The sequence below is a fragment of the Hyla sarda genome, chromosome 10 (genome assembly GCF_029499605.1).
Source record: "Hyla sarda isolate aHylSar1 chromosome 10, aHylSar1.hap1, whole genome shotgun sequence".
Lineage (NCBI taxonomy): Eukaryota > Metazoa > Chordata > Amphibia > Anura > Hylidae > Hyla > Hyla sarda.
Genome location: NC_079198.1, coordinates 20,169,550 through 20,176,898, shown reverse-complemented (window position 1 = coordinate 20,176,898; position 7,349 = coordinate 20,169,550). Strand labels below are relative to the sequence as shown.

The following is a 7,349-nucleotide window of genomic DNA, read 5'->3' as shown; positions in this document are numbered from 1 at the left end:
CTTTATTGCCCCCATGCCTAGCCCAGGATCCAGCAGTATACCTTCAGGTTGTTTTAGGCTAAACAATGCCCTGGCATCACGAATACAAGGGGTTAATGCCATCTGCCCCTAGGGTAACAACATCTGCCCTCATCACACCCCACAACCACACTATAATCAACACGCATATCCGTTTGTTTATTTTTTACCCTGTTCTGTGGAGAAAGCAGGGTAGTGGGGTAATCTAGTATGGCGTATTTAAAATTTAAATGGGCGCTGTCAGATTCAAAAACCTTTTTTTTAATAAGCCAATATTTCTATATAAAGTATGAGGTATATTAGAAAGGTAAATTTTTTGCCAAGATGTAAAATCTTGGCAAAACATTAACCTTTCTAATATACCTTATACTTTATATAGAAATATTGGCTTATAAAAAAAAAAACAATGCTAGAGGTCCCCATACCATCCAGAACATAATCCTGCATAATCTTTGTTGAAGAGACCCAGCACAGAACAGCAGACTCATGGAGGAAGTGAATGCATGATGAGTGAGGACGGGCTCAGTGCTTGCCTCGGACACGCCCATTCCTGAGCAGTGGATGTCAGAATGAGTGAGCAGCAGAACGGAGAGATTTCTGAACCAAATACAGAAGAAAAAAAGACATGTAAAACATCTGCATGACCTAGTGAGTAACATATAGAAGCATAATGTTTTTCTGTGATATTTCTGTGGTATACTTTAATGTGTCTATGAAGACAAGTGGACAAGAAATGGAGACATATTTGACAACATTGCACAACTCAATAGCAATGGAGAACAAATAAAAGCTTCTCAAAGACTTGGAAAGGTTGTGCAGGCATTTTCTGGCTACATAACATATAAGGCTGCTATAGGGGGAATATTATTATTATTATTATTATTTTATAATATAATAATTATATATTTTTTTTCTTATGTTTTTGCTTAGTTTCCATTTTTCAGAAAATCATAAAGAAAAGTCAATTCAAATGCAAATCAGTTTCTAGAGGAAGAAGATACCGTATATTGATGATTTTTGCCTGTAAAAAAATAATATAAAACATCTTAATACACATGTATATATTCATTTATATACTATAATCGTACGGTATGAATATATTCATTTATTAATAAAAATGTACATTAACATGTATCTGGGTCAACCCATAATGTATTCCTTATTTGTATGTTGTGCAATAACATGCTATTTCCTGGACTATATGCACATTCTCCAGGTCTCCCTTGCTTTCCTTCTTCTCCTCCCTCCATCTGTTACCCTTATTAATATACTTTATTTATTATATAAAGCGTCACAGTAGGGCAGGTAACTACTGTACAGTGTGCCCTAATGCTCAGGTGTCTTTGTCAGAAGTATAACCTATGGTCCTTAATAGAGATGAGCGAACTTACAGTAAATTCGATTCGTCACAAACTTCTCGGCTCGGCAGTTGATGACTTTTCCTGCATAAATTAGTTCAGCTTTCAGGTGCTCCGGTGGGCTGGAAAAGGTGGATACAGTCCTAGGAAAGAGTCTCCTATGACTGTATCCACCTTTTCCAGCCCACCGGAGCACCTGAAAGCTGAACAAATTTATGCAGGATAAGTCATCAACTGCCGAGCCGAGAAGTTTGTGACGAATCAAATTTACTGTAAGTTCGCTCATCTCTAGATATGACATTGTTAATTTCTAATTAAAAACTAAGAGCCAAGAAAGGATTCCGATTGTGGATAAAAAGTTTTAATTTATGCATTTTTTTTTATAGCCTTTTTACTGGTTAGATTTTCTTTTTCATTCATAGATTATTTATTTATTTTTATTTATACATTGAAACTGTGTGATTAGTGGAATCTGATGTAAGTTGACAAAAGCTGATGATAACTACACATTTATATTAAAGGGGTATTCCGGGCAAAATTATTTTATCCCCTATCCAAAGGATAGGGGGTAAGGTGTCTGATCACTGGGGGCTGCTGCTGAGACCCCCCGCGATCTCCTTGCAGCACCCGCATTCTGACTGCGTCTCTAGTTTCGGAAACCTCTGGGTTTCCAGGACTGGGGACGTGACGTCACGCCACTCCCCCTCCATTCATGTCTATGGGAGGGGGCAGCCGTGTTTAACTTTCTGGAACCAGTTTATTAAAAAAAAATATATATAAAAAAAATTGTATTCCACCGGAGTATTTAACATTTAACATATATAACATTGTGTTTCTCCTGTCTGAAAACAGAGAGGAGGGGGTTTACAGAGCAGCCTGCAGTGATTGAATGAAGAGACTCAGTACAGCACAGCAGACTCAGGGATGGAGTGAATGCATGGTGAGTGAGGGCTGGCTCAGTGCTTGCCTCAGACACACCTCTTCCTGAGCAGCAGATGTCAGAATGAGTGAGCAGCAGAACAGAAGGATTTGTGAGCCAAATACAGAAGCTAGACACATCTAAAGTATCTTCATGATCTAGTGAGTAACATATAGAAGCATTATTTTTTTTCTGCCATATGACAGGTAGGCTTTAACATTTTGTCATACACATAATTTACACATGAATACATGCCGGTACAGAATGATTGATTAAAAACACAAGACATTTATTTGAAATAAATAAACATAAACATTTTTTTTTACAGTTTTTCAAATGCATTTTTAAACACCTTACAAAAAATTCTACTTATATTTGTCTATAGACAAAAATCTGGACACAATGAAAACGAAACACAAACACCTAAATAATAAGAAAGTGCATTTATCCCGGCCTCATAATTATATGTTTAAAAAAGGGCGCACGCTACGGATGAAACGTCTGCTCATACATATGGTGTTCTATAAAAAGAACACAGAATCTCATCTTCATAGTAAAATACTCTACAGATACCATAACAAACATACGGGGGACTGGGATCATATTTAGCAATCTCTGTGGTGACACAAGGTTTGTATTTTCTTTAGTACCCCCGGGAATCCCCTTTACTCTGGTCTATGTGGTAGATTTGGAGGCCTGTATTGGTAAAATTTTGCTCCACCCGCTGTAAAAATATGAAAGAAAATGAAAAAGAACTTAAAGGGGTACTCCGGCCCTGAGATATCTTATAGGGGAAAAGATGTCTCACTGCGGGGCTCCCGCCACTGGGGACCCCCGCAATCTTGTATTCATCCCCCACCTGTTTGAGCTGCATGCCGCGGGGTCCAGCTCACAAACAGCCGGGTGGCGACCACAGGGCCGGAGTATCGTGACGTCACGACTCCGCCCCCGTGTGACATCACCCCCCGCTATGCAAGTCTATGGGAGGGGGCGTTTCGCACGCGAGTGCTTGCTTCTTCCGGCCTAGGAGGCCGGAAGAGGCACGCATCACGTGCAAAACTGCCGGCGTAGCCTCCGAACGCCACACTACCTGCGCTGATGCTGAGACCCAGCTCCCCGTGAACCGTACTCCGTCACACAGCTATCTCCGCCGAGTGGTGAGGGCACGTACATGCTTCTTTATTTTTCCTTATTGATACTTCATACTGTCGTATGTGCACCCCGCATGAGATACAGAGCTAGGCTGCTGAGACCGCGCTGCATTGCAGTACAGGTGAAGCCCGCCTCTTGTGTTCTCTCCCCTTTCCTGTCTCACTACTATTAGATTTGTAAATTACTTCTATTAAAAAATCTTTTAGTACTTTTTAGCTGCTGAATACTACAGAGGAAATTCTTTACTTTTTGAATTTCTTTTTTGTGTTGACCACAGTCCTCTCTGCTGACACCTCTGTCCGTGTCAGGAACTGTCCAGAGTAGCATAGGTTTGCTATGGGGATTTTCTGCTGCTCTGGACAGTTCCTGAGACAGACAGAGGTGTCAGTAGAGAGCACTGTGGACAACACAAAAAAGAAATTAAAAAAAATAAAGATTTTCCTCTGTAGCAAACAGCTGCTAAAAAGTACTGAAAGGTTTAAGATTTTTTATTTTTTTTTATAGAAGTAATTTACAAATCTGTTTAACTTTTTTGGCACCAGTTCATAAAAAAAAAGAAAAGTTTTCCACCGGAGTACCCCTTTAAGTAATTACCTGTCATACAGTAATGGATATGCTTACCAAGGATCTGTGCTTGTGTTGGTGGTAAATGGCCATGTCCTGTGTCCCCCATCACGTTGCTGGCTTGTTTTTGGGAAATGGCTACTTCTTGTTTCTGTGGCCTCTCTCAGACAAAGAAATTCAATACCAGCCACCTATCACAGGTAAGTAAGGTATATTAGGAACAACTAACTTTGCTGCCCCTGTCTTACATTCAAAGAACCAAAATCCCGGAATACCCCTTTAGCTGTTGCAGAATTTTGTGTAGTAAAATTCAAGATTAAAAGTTACCTTTCAGACGATGGAATGACGCTTGTAGATCGACAGGCCCATGCACAGGTCTATAAGGAATTTTGCATATTGTTGTTTTGGACGAGCCAAATTATTCTACTTGGCTTGGGTAAAGAAATTGGTGATAAACTTTTCTTGCTTTTTGTATATATACCTGTAGAAACCAGAATCAATGACTTACTACACCTCAACGTGTATTCTATTGGTGGGGGCTAATAGGGGCCCCCTTCACATGAAGCATCATTGACCCATATTTTCTTTACATTTTCACTCAGGGTTTTCAACAGAAACCGTAACACTAGATTTACAATAGAAATAAATTGGATTTTAGATTTGGATTTTAGAATAAATTTTTACAATTTTATGTAGAATTAAATAGGAAATTGTTGTAAAAAGTGGAAATACACTCAACGTTTTAACAGTTTGTTTTTTCTCTCCTCCATATGTTGCCACCAAACCATGACCAATACCATTACACCATATAATGACAGACTAATACTAATGATGAGCAGCAGGGGCAAGATTTGAATTTGCGATATTTTGCGAATATATTGACGATTATTTGTCCTATGTTGGCAAAATTTGCATATTCGCATATAAGAATTTGCATAAAAATTCACATAATTCGCATATTGTGAAAAAAAAATAACAAAAAAAGAGAATATTCGTCATTACGAATATATAGTACTATATTCTAAATATTCGCAAAATCGTGAAGTGCCGATATTCGCGATAAAAATTCGCATTGCGAATATTTGTGCTCAACACTAACCAATACCTCCATGCTTTTACTGAACTATACTATACAGCTTGAGAATGGCCTTTCAAGCTACCCCTCAGTGCCACACTGTTTGTAACATGCGAGTGAAGATCTGCACATTCCCAATGTAGCAGTGTAGTTAGGCTAGTATGGCCTACCAGCTCTTGCTCCATGGTCTGAGCAGGAAAACCATTGGTGCCATGCACCCAAAAACCGTGGTCGACCACGTTGTCCGGTTGTAAAAGCGCATATGGGGCAAAAATGAGCCGACTGGACTGAACGTTTCACTCCGGCCGGCTCATTGAAATGAATTACACACGGGAGCGCATAGAAAGGCATACGGGAACGCAAGTTTTTGGCTCTCCCTGCCATATGCGCTCCCGTATGGGGGGAAAACGTAGTGGGAACCCAGCCTAATTTAGACAGGCTTTGGGGTTCCCACTCTATTGGGGGAGTTCCCACTCTATGTGATGTCTCTACCACACAGACATTGGTAATGCTGAAGATTTGAGGAATGTACTTGGGAACAAAGGGCAATAAGTTGAGCAGGCAGGACAAAAAAAATCTGAAATTTCTCCTGCGTGACCTGTTTTCCAGGTCTTCTGTTCTGTGGCGGAGAGCTCCATTACTTTTATGCACTTGTAGCAATTGCCCAACATGTCCAGGGGGTACGGTGTTGGAACATTGATGCCAATTATAACTGTAGCTCAGTTTACCTGCTACTACTCGCACATTTGTTGGCATCACAAGCTCCACCCTGTAGACTTTTTAATTTTTTTTCTATCTTTTGAATGTACAGCTATATAGCCCCCCAGAAATGCCCCCCTAAGCGTCTAATTCTAGACAGAATTTGCACAAAACCCCTACACAAGAATTTACCTTCATAGCTAAATAAAAGCTCAGCATCTGACAATGACCTCCCGGCTGTATTGAATCGTATTGAATTTTTTCGTCATTTGACCTTTAAAAATTGCAAAAATGTCTGAGAATCAGCTGCAGTATCTCCGAGCAATCTATGGAGAGAGGACTTTGCTGCAGAGCTGACTCCTGTGTGACCCTACAGCGGAGCATTAATGATCAGGAGGGTGTATTTATAGTCTAATGGTTGTCCTGGAGAGCCGGCTGACATTGTGTAATAATAATGTCTTCCATGTACTCTCTCAGGCGCTATATATTCGCAGGCTGACACGGGTACTTGAAAGCGTGACCACATATCATTGTGCTCTAAACAAGCAACTTTCTTTTAATGAAGTGCAATAGCAGTATCCCCTCCTGCGGTGCCAGGCCGCTTTATTGTTCGTCTGTCTTTCTAATAACTATGTCTGTCTTTCTGCAGTATCATATTTGATAGCAACCAATCAGATTGCTTCTTTCATTTTGCCCAGGCCCTTTTGAAAATGAAAGCAGCGATCTGATTGGTTGCTATGGGCAACTGGGCAACTTTTACTCTGCACAGGTTTTGATAAATCTCCCCCTTAGTGTCTAAGAACATCACTCTGTCAAGACTTTTTGTTCCAACCCTGGGAAGGTTGTTGCTTAACCCCTTAAGGACTCAGCGTTTTTCAGTTTTTGCACTTTCGTTTTTTCCTCCTTATCTTTTAAAAATCCTAACGCTTTCAATTTTCCACCTAAAAATCCATATTATGGCTTATTTTTGCGCCACCAATTATACTTTGCATATGTGAATATTCGCATATGCGCATATTCGAATATGTTAATATTTGTCTATGCGCATATTCGCAAATGTGAATATTCTCATATTCCTTCTTTTCACTTGTCGGCCAATTAGAATGATGCAAATACACTTGTCAGAGGTTATCAACAACATCCCTAGCAACCAATAGTAAAGTTGCCCACCCCCTCACTGTTTTCTTCCTTGAATATGCAAATATAACGAATAAGCGAAATTTGCGAATATAGGACAAATATTTGTCTATATATTTGCGAAATATCGTGAATTCGAATATGGGCAATGCTGCTCATCACCACTTTTTACCCAAAAATCCACGGCAAAATGGAACAAAAAATCATTGTGCGACAACATTTTTGAAAAACGCCATTTTGTAACTTTCGGGGACTTCTGCTTCTACGCAGTGCATTTTTCGGTAGAAAGGACGCCTTATCTTTATTCTGTAGGTCCATATTTATGTAGGTTTGATTTTGTCGCACTTCTGGAAATAATCATAACTACATGCAGGAAAAATTTTTTGTTTAAAAATGTCCTTTTCTGACCCCTATAATCTGAAGTTTT

General features: G+C 39.7%; 1 long non-coding RNA gene across 1 annotated transcript; it reads right to left on the bottom strand.

Annotated features, from left to right (window-relative positions):
- Positions 1-704: 704 nt before the first annotated feature.
- On the bottom strand, positions 705-6,417 carry LOC130293323 (uncharacterized). The gene is made up of 3 exons (XR_008848174.1): positions 5,978-6,417; positions 4,069-4,202; positions 705-1,039 (listed from the first exon to the last, which is right to left on the bottom strand). It is a non-coding gene; the product is annotated as an uncharacterized LOC130293323 (long non-coding RNA).
- Between the last annotated feature and the right edge of the window lie 932 nt (positions 6,418-7,349).